Genomic DNA, 19,597 nt, shown 5'->3' with positions numbered 1-19,597 from the left:
TTCCTTCTCCCTGGACAGCTGTCTTCTCACTGTACTCACATGTGGCAGAAGGGTCGAGGAAGCACTCTAGGTTCTCCTTTATAAGGGCACTGATCCCATTCATGATGGCTCTACTCTCATAATGTAATCACCCCCAAAAGGTCTATATTCAGTCTGTAGCGCCACATTAACTGCTATGCTTTATAGCTACCTCATGTTAAGTATTATTAAATGTAGCCCTTCTGAGCCAAAGCCCATTTCTATTTCATAGTCTTTATTTTATACTGAAAAAGTTACATCTTTATGCCTATTGAAAAAAAGCAATGCATTTATTTTATTAATAATATAGGATATATAGATTATATATGTGTGTGTATAGAGTGCTATTTGTAGAGAATTAAGATAATTTAAAACAACGCATGAGAAAGTACACAATTTTTTTAATCAAGGAAAATGAAACTAGTTATTATTAAATGTAATTAAAAAAATAATTTCTACATGCTGGATCTCCAGATTATAAAGGTAATATCTCTTTTTCTTCTGCCCAGTTTCCCCAAACTTTCCTTTTTGAATATGATTGGCACAATTATACAAGTGATGCTTATACTGTTTAATTCAAAAGATAAAAGAAGAAAACCATCTTTTTGTTTTATTTTATTAAAAGATTGATATTTTGAAAAGATATGTGAATTGTTTTGAGACTTTAAGCCAAAAAAAAACACAAGTTTAAAAGAAAATTCTGTAATATTTTTAAATACTGATACAATATAATTATAATAGAAATCTTTTTAAACTTGAAAAGAAGAAATTGATCTTTTGGCTCTATTCATCAATTTAATGATAAATCATTAAATTATCATTAAGTGGTAAACAATTTAATGATACTTTCTGCATAATTCATCTTTGTGATATGATTAGAAATGTAGTACAAAGATCTAATTTAAAATCACTTACTTTCTCAGCCTCCATGTCCTCATCTGTAACATAGGTACAATACACTAACCCAAAATTTTTGCCAAGAGAATTTGATAATCTTATAAAGTCCTTTCAATTAAAATACTTCAGTATATGTTTCTTCCTTTAAAAAAACTTTTTTCCTCTTATTAAGAATCTATTTTGGAGTTTATGACTCCTGAAGTTAGTAACCTCCTTCTAAAGACTTTAAAAACTTTGACCTTTGTTGTTTTGATTTACATGTGTGAGGCATTACATGAAAATGCAGAAAACAAGTTGCTGTTTGCCAAGACATTGCATCAGCTAGCATAGTGTGGTGCTATTTTTAATAATATCTAATTCCTGTGGCCATTTGATAAAACTAGAAGCTCATTAATGAAGCCCAGAGTGACAGTCCTATGAAGTTTAGTTTCATAAGACCAGGACTATTTCAGGGACTGTTTTTGAAAGGAACTGTAACTTAGATATTTCTGCTAAATTTAGTCTGTCAGCTCGCTGGGTCCCTCCTTTCAGTTGCTGTTTTTAATAGTGGATGAATGTTTGTGTGTGTGGTTTTTTTGGTCAGAATGGAGTGGGGAAATGGAGAGAGAGAGAGAGAGAGAGAGAGAGAGAGAGAGAGAGTGTGTGTGTGTGTGTGTGTGTTTCTGTGTCTGTGTGTGTTTTCTGGAAGGGCCTCTACTTTACAACTTTTTATTGATTATAAAAACAGTAGCCGTTCATTGTAAGAAATCTTTATCTGTGAGAAGGTATGCAGAATTGTTAAGTCACCAGAGATAATTTGTATCAGTTTTGTATGTATACCTAAATTCTTATTTTCTATGCATATCCATGATATAGATATCACAAAAGTATGGTTATGGCATACATTTACTGAACATAAGCTTGTTTAAAATTAGTGATATAAAATATCACATGCATTTTTCTGTATCCTTGACACATTTTCCGAGAAGATACTTAACAATTGTTTGGAATTGCTTCTAAGGGAACTGATTTGCTTAATTTCCTATTGTATATGTGGCTTCTTTTTTTCCCCTCAGATTGGCTGATACCAACTGAAACTCACAGGTCAGCTGTCAATTAAATATGGTACCAATTCTTAATTCCTAAGGTTACTACCATGTAAAAATTACCTAATATAAAAGAGATATATGTGTGTATCCAGATATAATCTAACCATCTAGTTTTATCTAATAGTTTCAACCTCAGTAGTCTCAGAAAAATGTATTCAAAAGAAAGAAAGACAACCCACATTTCATTCTGCCTTTCACAGCTAGAAAGAGACCCAGAATGCTACATTCTCCTTTTTCAAACTTTACAACAAAAAAATACTGACATTAGCCAGCCAGTTGGTTATGGTTATGATTTCATTCTTTTTTGAATCGCCCTATTTTTCCCTCCACACCACAGTTAAACCCCCTGAACAGTAACAGATAGAAAAAGTCAAGGGGTAAAGCTGTCCTGCTTACATAGGCTGTGCCAGGCCACCCTTCAAACCTGCCCAAGCCCACTGTGGGCAACTTCTCTTGATTCTCCTTAGCTCATTTGCTGAGTATAGTTGGCTTCTATTATTAATTTTTTAATTCTGGCAAAACACACAAAAACTTATTTTAATTATTTTTCATGTGGTTGTAGTGTCATCATCAATATCCATCTGTAGAACTTTTCATCATCGCAAACTGAAGTCAGCTTTTAAATACTTGGAGTCAGAACAAAAGACATCCCTAATGCCAAAAGCAATTTGATCTAAAGAAAACTGAATAATAGTGATAGAGAAGATTCACAAGAGGATTTTGTTCTCATTATCTCTCTCCATTTATTTACTCCAACTGTTTTTTTAGCTGTAGACAAAAGATGATGTAGTCATGGGTGGCAGAATCATGCTTTTGTTAGGTAGCGCTCCCAGAGTTTATTTCCAGTGCTTTTGTTTGTACCTCAGAACATAACCTCGGAATGTTAGGTTATTTTGTTCTTCAGAACACTGTTCACAGTCACTTTTTCATATACCATGAGACTCAGACAAATACTTTTAAAATTCTCAATTATATATTTGTTTTAATGTTCATTAGTGGTTTAACAGTCATCAAGGCTAGGTATGGTGGCTTACACTTGTAATCCAAGCAATTTGGGAGACTGAGGCAGGAGGATTAATTAGTAAGTGAGTGCAGGAGTTGAAGAGTAGCCTAGGTAACATAGTGAGATTCTGTCTCTACGGAAAAGAAAAAAAAAAAGCCAGCCTTGGTGGCACATGCCTGTGGTCTCAGTTACTCAGGAGGCTGAGATGGGAGGTTCATTTGGGCCCTGAGAGGTCATTGCTGCAGTGAGCCGTGATTGCACTGCTGCACCTCAGCCTGGTCAACAGAGTAAGATTCTGTCTCAAAAGGAAAAATGCCTTCAAATACTTTTTTTCATAGACATTGTTGCTTAGAACAAGACTTAGTTTAAAAACGGAGAGTGTGAGCCAATTTAAAGAACAGTATTAGGCTGGGTGCGGTGGCTCAAGCCTGTAATCCCAGCACTTTGGGAGGCTGAGGCGGGTGGATCACAAGGTCAACAGATCGAGACTATCGTGGTCAACATGGTGAAACCCCGTCTCTACTACAAATACAAAAAATTAGCTGGGCATGGTGGCACGTGCCTGTAATCCCAGCTACTCAGGAAGCTGAGGCAGGAGAATTGTCTGAACCCAGGAGGCGGAGCTTGCGGTGAGCCGAGATCGCGCCATTGCACTCCAGCCTGGGTAACAAGAGCAAGACTCCGTCTCAAAAAAAAAAAAAAAAGAACAGTATTAAGTAAATAAAAGTATAACTGGTATGAAGACGTGGCAAATTGGTGTACAAATAACACTGGGGAACAGGTTCTGAATGGTCCTTCAGTAGCCCACACCTCATTCCATAGCTTTGGCATTTTGTTGGCAGCAGGATGAAGCCAGGTAAATAGTGGGATGGACATTTCTGTACTGATTCTGCTAATGGGCTGAGGAGGAAAGGCCCTGGAGATACTGAGAAAGCCCATGTCTCTTTCTTGTCTAGACTTCTAGGAACATACTCCAGACCTGGGTAGCCCCATCCCTATGATTGTATTCGTCTGCTGGTGTTATTTTTACAGCTTGCAATATTAGAAAGGAGATAGGATTTTATTTATTTATTTTTTGAGACAGAGTCTTGCTCTGTTGCCCAGGCTAAAGTGCTGTCATGCTATTGGTTCACTGCAACCTCTACCTCTGGGGCCCAAGCGATTCTCCTGCCTCAGCCTCCTAAGTAGCTGGGACTACAGGCACGTACCACCATGCTCGGCTAATTTTGTATTTTTAGTAGAGATGGGGTTTCACTATGTTAACCAGGCTGATCTCTGACCTCAGGTGATCTTCTCGCCTTGGTCTCCCAAAGTGCTAAGATTATAGGCATGAGCCACTGTGCCTGGCCAATGGAGGCTTTTTAAAAGTCTGTGTTTTAGCCTGCCTTTTTTTTATTATTCATATCTTGGATGGAAAAGGAAGTTTTATTTTGGTGACCAAGATAGGTATTGGTTGGGTGCGTCTTTCTGAATAATGCTCAGTCTGCTGGAAATTTTGTCACTTACTTAAGCGTCAGGCCTTTAGATGGGCGAAAGAGCTCAGTTCTCTTCTGTTTTTCTTTCCTGTTGCTTTTGCCAGAACTGCCACTGCCAGGAAGTTTGGGGCAGGTCCCAAGCAACACGGGTTCCTGAAGAGGGAGGGGAGTAGAAATCTCTAGAAAATATGACTGCAAGAGAAGGTGAATTCCATGACTGCCTGGACTTGGCTCCTGTGTCAGCAATTGCTACGTATATTTTAAAATACTTGTAAGTTCTGGACTTGAGAATTCTTAGGAAACATTTTTTCTTTTCTCTCTAATATTTAGTTTTTTGAAAGCATAGAATAATATGTAATTATTATATATAAATCATGTATAAACAAGTGAAATTCTCTTACCCTCTCCAAGTCTCTGTCCCTATTCCCCTGTAGCCTCTGTATGTATATGTTTCCAGATGTTTTATACTTATACATACATGTATACATATATTAAAATGTATATGCCCACATATATGTGAATGATAAATACATTTTTCAATGAAAATAATATGTATTTCTACATCACGGATGTGTTAGTATGTACAGATTTACCACATTCTTTGAAATTACCATGTGGTATTCTGTTGTGAGGAGGCATCAGATTTATTTATCCAAACCACAGTGAGGGATATTTAGGTGCCTTTGGAAATTGTGTTACATCAATAGGGCTGCATTTTTGAAAACACATCTTGACTCATTTTTAATATTTCTGTAAGAAAGATGGAATTTATGGGACTTAAAGTATATTATACATTTTGGTAAATAATGTCACATTGCCTTATGACTGTCATAAAGGTTATGAAAGTCTTAACTAATTTTTGCTCTTATTTAATCTGAGCATATATTGTTTGTACTTGTCTACTCATTCATACTTTTGGCACCATTTTCTTCCATATATTCTGCCTTATCATATGCTCCTTTTTTCCCTACACTGTCAGGAATACATGGTGCTTTAATAGCAGATGTTCAATACAATATGGGTTTTAGAAAGAAAAAAACCTCCCTACTCATTTGGGAATGATATAGTAACTCCAAGCTCAGAACATTGATCTGTCATTCTTGTTGACACTTTCGATATTCCTTAAAAATGGATAGTAACCATCAGGTAGGAATTAAGATACAAATTAAGAGAAAGTACTCATACTAGCTAGAGTACTTTAAGAGAGCAATCCCACCTAAAAATCCACTTATTGATTCATTCAGCAAATATTTTTTCAGAGCCTATTCTGTGCTCAGTGCTCTACTAATCCACTGAAGGTTTTATATCTGACTATATATGTGCAACTATGGAATACTTGAATACAAGTTACAAATTAGTGTATGAATAATGCCTTTGAGTGGTTCTGAAAACATTTTAAATTTTGCTGATGTGGTTTTCTATGAATGAAGAAACTTTGCCAAGGACAGACTTTAGGACTCATTTGTCTCAGTCTCTGCTTATGATCTGCATGTTTTTGCTGAAAAATCTACATTTTTCAGGTTGGATGCTTTATAGATTGCAACCAAAGTTTAAATTGTTAGCCATAGGTTCTAAAACTTAAATAAAACATGAGTGAATTGTAGTCTGTTTCTTTTTCTCTTCCCATCTCTCCCTGATATGCCCTTAGTTTAAAAAGAGTTGTTTTGTTTGGGTTGTTCTGCCATAAAGAAGGAATGTGAAGATGAATCAGTAAAAAGAAGGAGATGGCTTTATTAATCAAGTGTGAAAGACTTTTCCAGGAAAGAGGCTAGTGTAAATGCTGCAAGTGAACTGTATAAATACAGATCTAAGGTTTTACAAGAAAATACACTGCTCTTGAATTATGGTCCCCAGAAAATCCAAGGTAGAAGCAAAATCACTGAAAATATTTCAAGAGCTGGCATTTGGATATCTTGGTTATTAAGGGTAAACATTTTCAAGCAAAACATGTGATTAAGGCTCTTGAGAAGAAGAGCTTATCCTGCATTATCCAGGTAAGCTCTAAATGCAATCATATGTATCCTTGCAAGAGAGGGGCAGAAGGAGATTTGATATGCAGAGAAGGCAATGTGAAGGTGAAGGCAGAGATAGGAGTGATGTGGCCACAAATCAAAGAATGCTATGGAATGCCAGTGGCCACCAGATGATTGAGAAGCAAGGAACAAATTCTTCCCCAGAGTCTGCAGAGGGAGTGTGTCTCTGCCAACACTTTGATTTCAAACTTCTGGCCTCCATACTGATCATATATTTCTGTGTAAAGCCACCCAGTTTGTAGTTATTTGTTACAGTACCCATAGGAAACTAATATATCATTCTAAGGTTCCTAGATCTCAACCCATTGCAGTTCATCAGAGTCCAAAATCTCATTAGATGAGAAGTATGGAGTACCAGAAAAGAGATGACTGCTGAAGTAAAAGGCATATATCTAAAGATTAGAAGACATAATGAAAGGCATCTTTCATCAGTGTTATAGTTTGAATGTTTCTCCCTTCCAAAATTTATGTTGAAACATAATTCCCAATTACAATATTATGAGATGGGCCCTATAAGAAGTGATTGGATTCGAGGACTCTGCCTTTATGAATGGAGTAACCCATTCATGAATTAATGGATTAATGGGCTAATGGATGAATGGGCTATCATGGGAGTGGGTGAGTTATCATGAAACTGGGTCTGTTTTAAGAGCCAGTTTGGCACTGTCTCATGAGTCATCTCATCCTGAGATGCCTTCCGCCATGTTTTGATGCAGCATGAGCCCTCACCAGAAGCCAACCAGATGTAGCTGCTTGATCTTGGACTTCCCAGTCTCCAGAACCATGAACCAAAATAAACGTCTTTTCTTTGTCAACTACTTAGTCTCAGATATTCTGTTCTAGCAACAGAAAACAGGCTAAGACAATTAGCAGGTAGAATGTATCAGAACATTTCCAGGGAGACTATTGCAAGAAATTCTTTAACTGATAATTCCTTGCTCCCTTTCCTAGTCTAATGTTGTGCTCATTCTGGATATGAGTAATCTTTTTTCATGTAAACTGTTTCTATAAAACTGCCCATCTTAAAAAATGCCCATTGATAGAATCTGGGGGTATCTCTTCAGAGAATCAGTTGCCCTATCTAACTAAGCCTGGAGGTTAAGGGACTCTCTGGTTTATAGTTGTAAGGAGATGTCTGTTAAGGAGAAACCAGCAAGAGTAAAGCATATCTTTAGGGACTCATCACAGGTAATTCACTTTAAAACAAAAATCGTGTATTTCTGTTTGTAGTCTTATGTGCATTATAGTATATATCCTCTTTCCTCACACCACAGCAAACATAATCCCTCAGAAGACATGGCTTGTGGTACATTGTTAATTGGCATATGAAAGTGCTTTCACCTCTTAGAAACAAATTTATTTTGCATTTTCTTGGATTTTCCCCAGCAAATCTACCTATAAATTGGGAGAAATAAAAGCATGAGACCAAACCTTTAACTTCTAAAAGTAAAAAAAAGCTGGCTGCAGTAGTACTCACTTCTAGTCCCAGCTACCCCAGAGGCTGAGGCAGAATTGCTTGAGCCCAGGAGTTTGAGTTTAGCCTGGACATCATAGTGAGATCCCATGTCTTAAAAAATGTGAGGAAAACTAGTTAGGGAAAAAAGGGTTATTTTTATTTTCATATCATACTAAGTTTTTACATAATCTTGTGTGCTTTGCTGTTTTGAGGTCTGTACATCTCCATATGTGATCAAATGATATAATCTGGGCAAACTAGTGTTTGCCTTTTGCCATCTAATACTACTTCCCATCTCTCACTTCTGTGTGAAACTTCAGCCAGGCTTTGAGGCTACAAGGACAAGCCCTTCTCCATCTGATACCAGCCCTTCTCCTCTCTCTTCCGTTCCGTCTTGAGAGAGATGTGTCCCACTCTGCAAATCAGCTTGTCCCCTGATCATTCTCCCATGGGGGCCAAACCATCCTTCTCAAGGTTTGTGTCTTGGCCAACTAATAAATTACAGTGCTCTCATCACCGACTTCATTTGAATCCACTCCAGATGATGAGCTATCATGAGCCATGATTGCTACAAGTAAGTGCCTGATTCTTAAAAATTCCTCCTCTCTACATCATCTTTGATGCCTCCTGTGTTCTAAACCATGACCCATTTTAAAAATTTGTGTGCTCAATGTTCTGTGACTAGACTGACAAGCACCAGTCACACCCTTAAATCTTTTTGTTTCTTAGTTTGTTCTATCCCAGAAAATCTCTACCTTGTCTGCCTTCCCACCACTTGTGTTGTAGTCATCACCAATGCTTCAAGACAGCCACCAAACCTGTTCCTTCAAGCTCCAGGGAATTACTTAATCCCACTTCCTGACTTCTTTCTGCTTGGTTGCTCAGGTCCCATAACCTAACCTGCGGTCACAGTTTTTTCATAGTCTTGACCACAGCCCTAGAATTTCTTGTTCCCTCTGCCCTAAGTTTGCTTTCTTTTCACCTGCCTCGGTCTGCAAAGACAATAAAAAAGTAAAATACAGAGTATGAAAGGGTGTGGTCAAGGAACATTCAGTTGATATGAAGAATATTTGAACAGAGGCTTGAAGGAGGCAAAGGAGTGAGCTATGAGGATATCTGGAGAAGAATATTCCAGAAGGACCCTCAAGTATGAAGACTTAGGTAGGAACATGTTTGGCATATTAGAGAAACAGTGGCCAGTGCCATTGACGTAAGAATGGGCAAGTGGGAGAGGCCGGATGAGTGAGGATTCTTAAGCAGAGAGAGGAAGATGAGGTCAAGGAGGTAGCAGGAACCAGATTAGTTGGGACCTTACGAAGCCTTCTAAGAACGAAGTTTGGTTTTTTTACTTGGAGTGAGATCCAGCACAAAGGGTTTGGAGCTTAGAAGTGATTTTAAGGAGGCAAGAGTAGAAACAGACCACACAGCAGAAATGTTAGAGGTGGTTGGTTTCTGGATATATTTGGAAGGTAAAGCTGATAGGATTGCTCTAATAGATTAGATGGTTGGGGTCGGGGGAGGGAGCACGATTGGAGAGACAGTACTCTTATATGCATTCACCAGTGGCAAGTCTTTGCCAGAGCAAATGACAGAATGGAATTGGAATTTACTAAGCTGAAGAAGGCGTGTGGGAGGAGTTGGCTTGGAGGAGAAGAGCAGGAATTTGATTTTGGACATTTTAACCTAGTTAGGCAGTAACAATGCCACATGGTTCTTGTGGCTCACTGAATGCCCAGGACAATGCTGTGTGCATAGTAGGTGCTTAGCAAATGTTTGATTTTATTTTGATTCAGTGATTTGGCTTTTGTAAATATGTATTAATATAATCAGTCATTAGCTGCTTAATGCTGGCCTGCTTTGTACCAAAGAGAAAAGCTCATTAGGTTTATAAATAGAAGACAAATTTCAGCTGTGTCTTTAGTGCAATTGATGTGGCTATGCCTTTGCCAGAGTGCTTTCATAATCTGTTCTCTGAATGCTGATCAAATTCTTATAATGAACAGGATATCTATATAATATATACTTAGCTATATAAAAACAACTTACTTTAAGTCATGAGACTCTTAATATTATAGTGTAGTTTGATTCTTCTACTATAGGAGAAGCACATGATCAAGATGTGAAATAGATACATGGACTATAGTTTGATTCTTCTACTATAGGAGAAGCACATGATCAAGATGTGAAATAGATACATGGACTGCTGTGGTTATCTTATGGTAAGAATGTAGTTTCCAGAAATAATTTTAAAAGCCATCGCTGGGCATTTTTAGGTGCTAGATTTTACCTCTTGTACTAAAAGATTCTTTTCTTCCAAATGTAGTATTAATACATAATTGTTGCTCTTAGTCATTTTTCCAGTTTTTAAGACTGATGTTTTGTTCTTTCACAAATTAAATCCATATTTTTCCTTGTTCCTTATTTGTCTTTTATACTGAAGTAACCTGTGACATTTGAAAGTTAAATTGTTAGATCTTACAGTTTACATCTTTAGATCATTTGACAAGATTCTGAAATGCTTTTAATGAGCCATGCCACCATCTCAGGTTATGATCACATATTGCTCTCATTGTATTTGAGACTGACTTTTTGTCAAATGGTTTAGATATTAATGCATACAGAATTTTGAAAAATTGAACATTACATGATCTGGATAATTTAGGACAGTGATGCCTGCAGTTCTATTTTGGTGCATACGACCTGTTTGGGAAGGAATAATTAAGGACATGCCATCTTGATACTGTATTGCTCAGATGTGCCTGTATTATCTTATTATTCCTACCAGTGTCTTAGTTGCTAGTACAAATTAATGAACAACTCATCTATAAAGGATGTGGAAATTATACTTTCAAAAGCTGTTGGGAAACATCTATAAGAGCCTGTATTTAAGCTGTATTTCCTATGATGATACCCTTAGAAATCTGATTGAATGTACTGCTCAGGAGGATTTAGCTAGCTTTGAAAAGAATGAGGGCTTAATTATACATGGAAGATGGCTATATATACAATCTGAAGAAGAAAAAAGTCAAGTATTTTATCATTATACAAACATGAAAAAATATTTTGAGCATTATTGTTTTTATATTATTGCATTGACTTTGGATTTAAGTTTCCTTTTCTTATAGCAAAGAATAAAAAAATTGGGAACCTCTCTGAACCTTCTCTTAAGGTTAGCTAGTTCTCTTTATATATTTAACATATTTTTTTACCAAGACCAGTAGGGCTTAGTGTTTTTCTCTCCTCCTAAAGCAGATCTAAAGATGAAATGGTATGATTAAAGAAAGTATACTTTCTCAGGTAAAGATCTTAGCTGTATTTTTTATGAGATTACTTACTTTTAAAAATTAATTTTCCTTTGATGAAATCTCGAGTTTATAGGGTTGTTATTTTTTTTATTTGGGGAAAAGTGAGTTTTAAGAAAGTTAAATAGTCAGTTTCACACTGCAAAAATCTAGATTTAAGAAGTATGTTTTGATCAAATGTAGTTGGCCACCTTCTTTCTCTGTATTCATTTTTTGTTGTTCATGAAACAGATATGTATATTGAGTGGCTACTATGTGCTGGGCATTGTGCTAGTTCATGGGAATACAATAATGAAAAATACAACCAAGGGACCTTCCTTTATGGAGCCTTGATTTCTGGTAGGGCAGAAGGACATTCAGCAACTAAGATTATATAGATAAGAGTGCAGTGGTTTGAATGTGTCTCCCAAATTTCATGTGTTGGAAACAATCCTGAACGCAACATGTTCTGAAGTGTGACCTTTTTTTTTTTTTTTGAGACGGAGTTTCGCTCTTGTTACCCAGGCTGGAGTGCAATGGCGCGATCTCGGCTCACCGCAACCTCCACCTCCTGGGTTCAGGCAATTCTCCTGCCTCAGCCTCCTGAGTAGCTGGAATTACAGGCACGCGCCACCATGCCCAGCTAATTTTTTGTATCTTTAGTAGAGACGGGGTTTCACCATGTTGACCAGGATGGTCTCGATCTGTTGACCTCGTGATCCACCCGCCTCGGCCTCCCAAAGTGCTGGGATTACAGGCTTGAGCCACCGTGCCCGGCCGGTGTGACCTTTAAGAAGTGGTTCAGTAATGAAGGCTCTTCCTTCATGAATGGATTAATGTTATTATCACAGGAATGGGTCTCTTATATAAAAAGATAAGCTCACTCCTTTTTTCCCTTTTGCCTTCTACAATGGGATGATGCAGCAAAATGGCCCTAACTGGATGCCAACCCCTTGAGATTGAACTTCCTAGCCTTCAATTCTGTTATAGCAGCACAGAATGTACTAAGTCAAAGATGATGCTCAGAGAAGGCTTATTTGAAGAGACAACATAGGAGTGGTGGCCTGAATATTGACTGGAAGCCCATGTGGAGGTGTTCTAGATGGAGGTAACAGCATGTTCAAAGGCTGTGAGGCCAGAACTACAAGTAGGCCAAAGTAATTGAAGTGTAGTGTGTAGTGGGGGAACTCTACTGTACAAAGGCAGGAATGGTCTTCTACAACATGAAATAATTGTGTGGGTTTTACCTTAAAAATAGTGAGAAATTATCGCAAGAATTCAAAGATGGGAATTACACAGTTTTAAAAGTTCTCTTGCTGCGTTGTGCAGTTGGGGTTTGGATGGATGAGGTGTGCACGGGAGCGGTATTGAGGAAGCTGTGGCAATAATTCAGATGAAATGTAATGCCACCTGAACCATGGTAGTTGCAATGGAAGGGAGGTAGTAGAGTCATGTGTGGCATAACAACATTTTGGTCAATGATAGATTTTGTGTGCAGTGGTGGTTCCATATGATTATAACACAGATGAAAAATTTATATAGCCTAATGGCGTAATAGCTGTCCTAACATGCTAGTGCAACGCATTACTCATGTTTGTGATGATGCTGGTGCAAACCCACTGCACTGCCAGTTATATAAAATTATAGCATATATAATTACATAGCTTATGTAACACTTGATAGTAATTGGGTCTGTTACCGGTTTATGTATTTGCTATAGTGTACCTTTTATCATTAGTTTAGAATGTACTCCTTCTACTTATATATTTTTAAAAGTTAACTATAAAGCAAGTCCTTCTGGAGGAATTCCAGAAGAAGGCATCATTATCACAGGAGATGACAACTCCATGCATGTTATCGCCCTGAAGACCTTCTAGTGGGACAAGTTGTGGAAGGTAGAAAACAGTGATACTGATGATCCTGATGCTGTGCAGTCCTAGGCTAATGTGTAAGTTTGTTTCTTTGTTTTTTTGTTTTTATTTTTGTTATTTTTTGAGACAGACTTTTGCTCTGTTGCCAGGCTGGAGTTCAGTGGCGTGATCTCAGCTCACTACAACCTCCGCCTCCTGGGCTCAAGTGATTCTCCTGCTTCAGCCTTCCGAGTAGCTGGGACTACAGGTGCGTGCTACCATGCCCAGCTGATTTTTGTATTTTTAGTAGAGACTGGGTTTCACCATGTTGACCAGTATGGTCTCGATTTGTTGACCTCGTGATCCACCCGCCTCGGCCTCCCAAAGTGCTGGGATTACAGACATAAGCCACCGTGCCCGACCTTGTGTGTTTGTTTTTAAGAAAAAAGTTTAAACAATTAAAAATAAAATAAAATTTTAAAAAATAGAAAAAAGCTTATAGAATAAGGATATAAGGAAAATATTTTTGTTCAGCTGTATAATGCATTTGTGTTTTAAGCTAAGTATTATTACAAAGAAATCAAAACATTTAACAAATTAGAAAATTTATAAAGTAAAATGTTTCAGTAAGACAAAGTGAATTTATTATTGAAGAAAGAAAAACTTTTAAATAAATTTAGTGTACCTAAGTGTGCAGTGTTTACAAAGTCTGCAGTAGTATACAGTAATGTCCTAGGCCTTCACATTCACTCACCACTGACTTACTCACCCAGAGCAACTTCTAGTCCTGCAAGCTCCATTCATGGTAAGTGCCCTATACAGGTGCACCATTTTTATTATTTATACCATATTTTCACTATACCTTTTCTACATTCAGATACACAAACCATACCATTGTGTTATACTTGCTTACAATAATCAGTACAGTAGAATGCTGTACAAGTTTTTAATCTAGGAGTAATAGGATATTCATATAACCCAGGTGCATAATAGATTATACCATCTAGGTTTGTGCAGATACATTCTGTTATGTTCACACCATTACAGAATCATCTAATGATGCATTTCTTAGAAGGTATCTCATCGTTAAGTAACATGTGACTGTAGATAGATGTGTGGTATACTTGAGAGGTAGGATTGGCAGAACTTGGACCTTTGATGAAACTGGTTCTTTTAAGTATGGCTTTTTTCCCATCTTTGCCAACTTGATAGCTAAAGAATGGCATCTTGCTATTGTTTTAATATTTCTTTTCATTTTTGTAACTAGTGAGGGAAAAACTTTTTTCTCTCCACATTTGTTAGTGGGATTTTTTGTTTGCTTATTTTTCACATGTGTATGTGATTGACCTGTTTGTAATCGCTTGTTTTTATTTTATTTTATTTTACTTTTTGAGACAGTCTCATTCTGTCGCCTAGAATAGACTGCAGTGGCACATATATAATTATGTGCCATACATAATTGTATACCATACATACCTTATGTGACTCACTGCAGCCTCGACTTCCCAGGCTCAAGGGATCCTCCTGCCTCAGCCTCCCAAGTAGCTGGGATCATAAGCATGTGCCACCACACTGGGCCAATTTTTCAATTTTTTTGTAGAGACAGGGTCTTGCCATGTTGCCCAGGCTAGCCTTGAACTCCTGGGCTCAAACAATACTCCTGTTTTGGCCACCCAAAGTGTTGGGATTACAGGTGTGAGCCACTGCACCTGACCTGTAATCTTTGTGTAAAGTCTTTTTCTTATCATATTTTGAAGAAAATATCTGCTCTTCATATTTGCAATGCATGATGGATTTTTAGTATGTTGTGTCCCCTGTTGTCATTTATCTTTTAGGTTTGTTTATGGAGTATTTTGTTTACAAATTTTTCATCATAATTTATTTAACGCTAGGGTTTGTTATACTTGATGTTACATATATGTTAATGTTGGAGACTTTGTAAATGCTTGTGAACTTGCAAACACTTTTATGTATAACTTATTTTGAACCTTGGTTTTATAAGTGTAACATACCACAGTAATATATAATCAAGGCCTTTTAAGAGTACTTATTTGACCTAATGCAAAATAGACTTGGCTGTGTTTGTTCAAATCTTTTATCTATTTTAAAAATTGTGTTATCGTGCCTTTGGTTCACTAATTTTACAACTTACATAATTTATATAATTTCTTTACAGTTCAGTGGTCTTTGATTAGTTACAAGGCTCTAATTTTGTTACATTGAATTATAGCTATCAAAGTGAGAGAAGAAAGCTTACTAAAGTTTAGTATTGGCTGGGTGCGGTGGCTCACGCCTGTAATCCCAACACTTTGGGAAGCTGAGGAGGGCAAATCACCTGAGGTCAGGAGTTCAAGACCAGTCTGGCCAGCATAGTGAAACCCCATCTCTACAAAGATTAGCCAGACGTGATGGTGCCAGTAATCCCAGCTACTTGGGAGGCTGAGGCAGGAGAATCGGTTGAACCTGGGAGGCAGAGGTTGCAGTAAGCTGAGATCGCACCACTGCACTCCAGCCTGGGTGACAGAGCGAGGGTCTGGCTCAAAAAAACAAACTAAAAAATAAAAAAAAATAGTATAAAGCAAGAATAAATATTTGTGGTGATAGTTTTGAGATTAGTCCTTTTAGAAAACAGCATGCTCTTTGTTAGGCTTTTTTTAAATGTCTTTGAAGTGTCCTGGATATGGTCTTGTATTACTGTAAGATAGCTTAGATATGCAGTATGTTTGCATAAAAAATTATGGAAACAGCTAATTGTAGTCACTAAATACACCTTAAAATCACATGGGTATAGAGGAGAGCACATTGGTCGATGGCTCAGAAAAAAAGAGTTCTAGTTTTTGCAATTCCATTACATAATTTTGTCACTTGGACCCAGGACATCTATTGGAAGTTATACCTAAGTTGCTTTATAACTTGAGAAGGTCACTGGGATGTGTAATTTCACAGACTTTGTGCTGCCCCCTGGTGGTATTATACCTTAGTCCAAAACTAGAGCTATAGTCGTTTACAACCTGATCCTGTGATCCAATGGTGACCTACTTCATGGATAAGGATTATCCTCTAGACAGCAAACTTTGTTGCTGTTAACCAGCAGTTAGTTAATAAAGAAGCTCAGTGAAAGTGGGGACCTGAAAGTTTGGGAAATTAGCATATCTTGATTAGAATCAAGGAGTCACAGTGGTGAGTGGAAAAGTGAATTGATTGATGGATATTTGCTTTCAAAGAATTAACATAATTGCTCTCAGAAAAAGAAAACTTTAATGCACTGGGGGTAGGGACTGGTGTGGAGATATAGGTAGAGATCTACATGTGCTTTTTAAAACACTTTTGATTCTTTTTTTACCTCCAGGGGACTAGGAGAAGGAGACAGGGAGAGCCATGTATGGGAGCAAAGAACATGATGGGCATGTGAGCAGTGCTGTCATGGCAAGGAATGCTCAAAGGATATACATTTAAGTGCCATGAATTTAAAATTTACTTTTTTTGCATGCTTTCTAGTCTGAAAATAGTTTGAACTTTTCAAGCTATCTAAATAAATACTAGAAATTTATTTTGGGAGGTAGACTTGAACTTGATTTCTCCTATCTAGGCCTGTGAGTTGTTGCTAATTTTGAACTTGGTATTAGTCCCTAGGGTCATGTTCCCTCAGTTAGGTTTCTTTTTTACCTCAGTCACTCCAATTTATTTTTATAAACATACTTTAGTAGACTTTTTCTCAGTGAAATGGAAAACTATTGGTTACCCAGTGAAAGAGAATTTATAATCCTCAGTGGACTACAAAACTTAACTCCATTCTGACTGGCATGAGATGGTATCTCATTGTGGTTTTGATTTGCATTTCTGTAATGACCAGTGATGTTGAGCTTTTTTTCATGTTTATTAGCTGCATAAATGTCTTCTTTTGAGAAGTGTCTGTTCATATCCTTTGCCCACTTTTTGATGTTTTTTTTCTTATAAATTTGTTTCCGTTCCATGTAGATTCTGGATATTAAAATTTTGTCAGATGGATAGATTGCAAAAATTTTCTCCCATTCTGTAGGTTGCCTGTTCACTCTGATGATAGTTTCTTTTGCTCTGCAAAAACTCTTTAGTTTAATCAGATCCCATTTCCCCAATTTTGGCTTTTGCTGCTGTTGCTTTTCAACATTTGACCCAGAATATGTCATTTGATCCAGTATATTGCTGGGTACATACCCAAAGTAATATAAATCATTCTGTTATAAGGATATATGCATTGCATGTGTATGTTTATTGCAGCACTGTTTACAATAGCAAAGACATGAAACCAACCCAAATGCCCATCAATGATAGACTGGATAAAGAAAATGTGGTAGATATTTACCATGGAATACTATGCAGCCATAAAAAAGAATTAGATCATGTCCTTTCCAGGGACATGGATGAAACTGGAAGCCATTGTCCTCAGCAACCTGACACAGGAACAGAAAACCAAATACCTCATGTTCTCACTCATAAGTGGGAGTTGAACAGTGAGAACACATGGACACAGGGAGGGGAACAACACATGCCAGACCCTATTGGGGGGTCGGGAGAAAGAGGAGGGAGAGCATTAGGACCAATAGCTATTGCATATGGTACTTAAAACTTAAATGATGTGTTAATAGGTACAGCAAACCACCATGGCACATGTATACCTATATAACAAACCTGCACACCCTGCACATGTATCTTGGAACTTAAAGTAAAATAAAATTTAAAAAAAACACTTTAGTATAGTTAGTTTTTAGAATATGTTATATTAATCAAGAAATTGGGTTCCTTTCTTTCAGTCTATTAATCTGTTACCACCCCTTGAAAGTCTCCAATTTAAAAGACAAAAGCATACTTTATATTTAGTTGCTTTTTTTTTTTTTTGAGATGGAGTCTCACTCTGTCACTCAGGCTAGAGTGCGGTCGCATGATTGATCTTGGCTCACTGCAACCTCTGCCTCCTGGGTTCAAGCAATTCTCCTGCCTCAGCCTCCCAATCAGCTGGAACTACAGGCATGCTCCACCATGTCTGGCTAATTTTTGCATTTTTGGTGGAGGTGGGGTTTTGCCATGTTGGCCAGGCTGGTCTTGAACTCCTGATCTCAGGTGATCCGCCTACCTCAGCTTCCCAAAGTGCTGGGATTACAGGTGTGAGTCACTACACCCAGCCTAGTTGCTTTTGATTATCTTTGTTAGGCATGTTGACAGGGTGCCTTAATCAGCCTTCATAGATTATTTTAAGTGACCATGCCTCTGAGTAAAAATTATCAGCACATATCTGATCAAGAATTTCTAACTACTTCTGGGTAGCAGAAACATGCTGAAAGAGAAGTAATTTAGAAACTGAAATATTAAATCTTCTAGGACATTTTGATGATGTAGGAGACAAGGGAAAAATATATTTGAAATCTGAATTGCCTTAGAAAAGCTGGAGGAAATGATTATTTTACATAACATGTATGTAAAGTTTATGGTATTATTGTTGTCATCATTTCTGTGGTATTAAAGAGGCACTATTGCTCATTTTAAGATTGTGATTGAAAGTACAATCAAAATTCTATTTTTGCACATTAAGAACATTGTCATTGTGCTTTAAGTCCTCAGTAGCTCTTCTGGTTAGAGACAGAAGTTCTAATAAGGAAGGTCAAGGATGGAGGGAGACTAGCCCTTCTGGTTGGAGTGAGATGGAGGGAAGCACAACCAGAAGGTGAAAAGCAGGATGGCACTGGAGCATTTTCAAGACTGCTTTTTTTTTAGTTTGTTTTTTTTAATATGGACTCTTGCTCTGTCTCCCTGGCTGGAGTGCAGTGACATGACCTTGGCTCGCTTCAACCTCCACCTCCCGGGTTCAATTGATTCTCTTGCGTCAGCTTCCCAAGTAGCTGGGACTATAGGTGTGTGCCACCACACCCAGCTAATTTTTTTTTTGTATTTTTAGTAGAGAGATGGGGTTCACCATGTTAGCCAGGATGGTCTTGATATTCTGACCTCATGATTTACCTGCCTTGGCCTCCCAAAGTGCTGCGATTACAGGTATGAGCCACTACACCCAGCCTTCTTATCCCTTTTTAAACAATTAATTAATGTGGAATAATAATAATAACAGAAAGCATGTATTCAGCCATTGTTTTCAGACATTTGATGAACTTTCAATCTGGCAACTCATGTGCCCTTTAGTTCTGAGAAATTTTTAAATTTTCTCTTTTTAGATTTAAAATATTTCTAAATCTTTTATTTTTTTTCTGCATTTTCTTTAACTCCTGCTATTCTGATCTTAGGCTTCTAGATTGCTTTTTAATTATTTTCTTCTCGATTTTTCGTCATTCATTTTGTTTCACATCTGAGTTTTTTTTTCAACTTTTTCTGTTGTTTCTATTGAATTGTTCATACTGACTAAGAATTTACAGGAGTTCCCTCTTTAAAATTCTCTCTCCTTTTTTGGTACATCTTGTTCTTTTTTGACACTTTATATCTTTGAAAATGTAATCGTTTTTCTTAGTCTGTT

The 19,597-nt window shown here is 37.3% G+C and overlaps 1 protein-coding gene across 9 annotated transcripts in view; it reads left to right on the top strand.

The window, feature by feature from the left end:
* SGMS1 (sphingomyelin synthase 1) overlaps positions 1-19,597 on the top strand; it is a 334,608-nt gene that overhangs the window by 253,890 nt on the left and 61,121 nt on the right. Inside the window, exon 2 of one of the 9 annotated variants that reach the window (XM_054243068.2) lies at positions 13,272-13,369. The exons of the other annotated variants lie outside the window; for them this stretch is intronic. The gene's annotated coding sequence lies outside the window, so the exon portion shown is untranslated. The remainder of the gene's footprint in view (positions 1-13,271; positions 13,370-19,597) is intronic. 9 annotated transcript variants of the gene reach the window in all.

The sequence above is a fragment of the Callithrix jacchus genome, chromosome 12 (assembly GCF_049354715.1).
Source record: "Callithrix jacchus isolate 240 chromosome 12, calJac240_pri, whole genome shotgun sequence".
In the NCBI taxonomy this organism is placed as follows: Eukaryota; Metazoa; Chordata; class Mammalia; order Primates; family Cebidae; genus Callithrix; species Callithrix jacchus.
The sequence above is the reverse complement of the archived record's forward strand: the minus strand, read 5'-3'. Positions and strand labels throughout refer to the sequence as shown.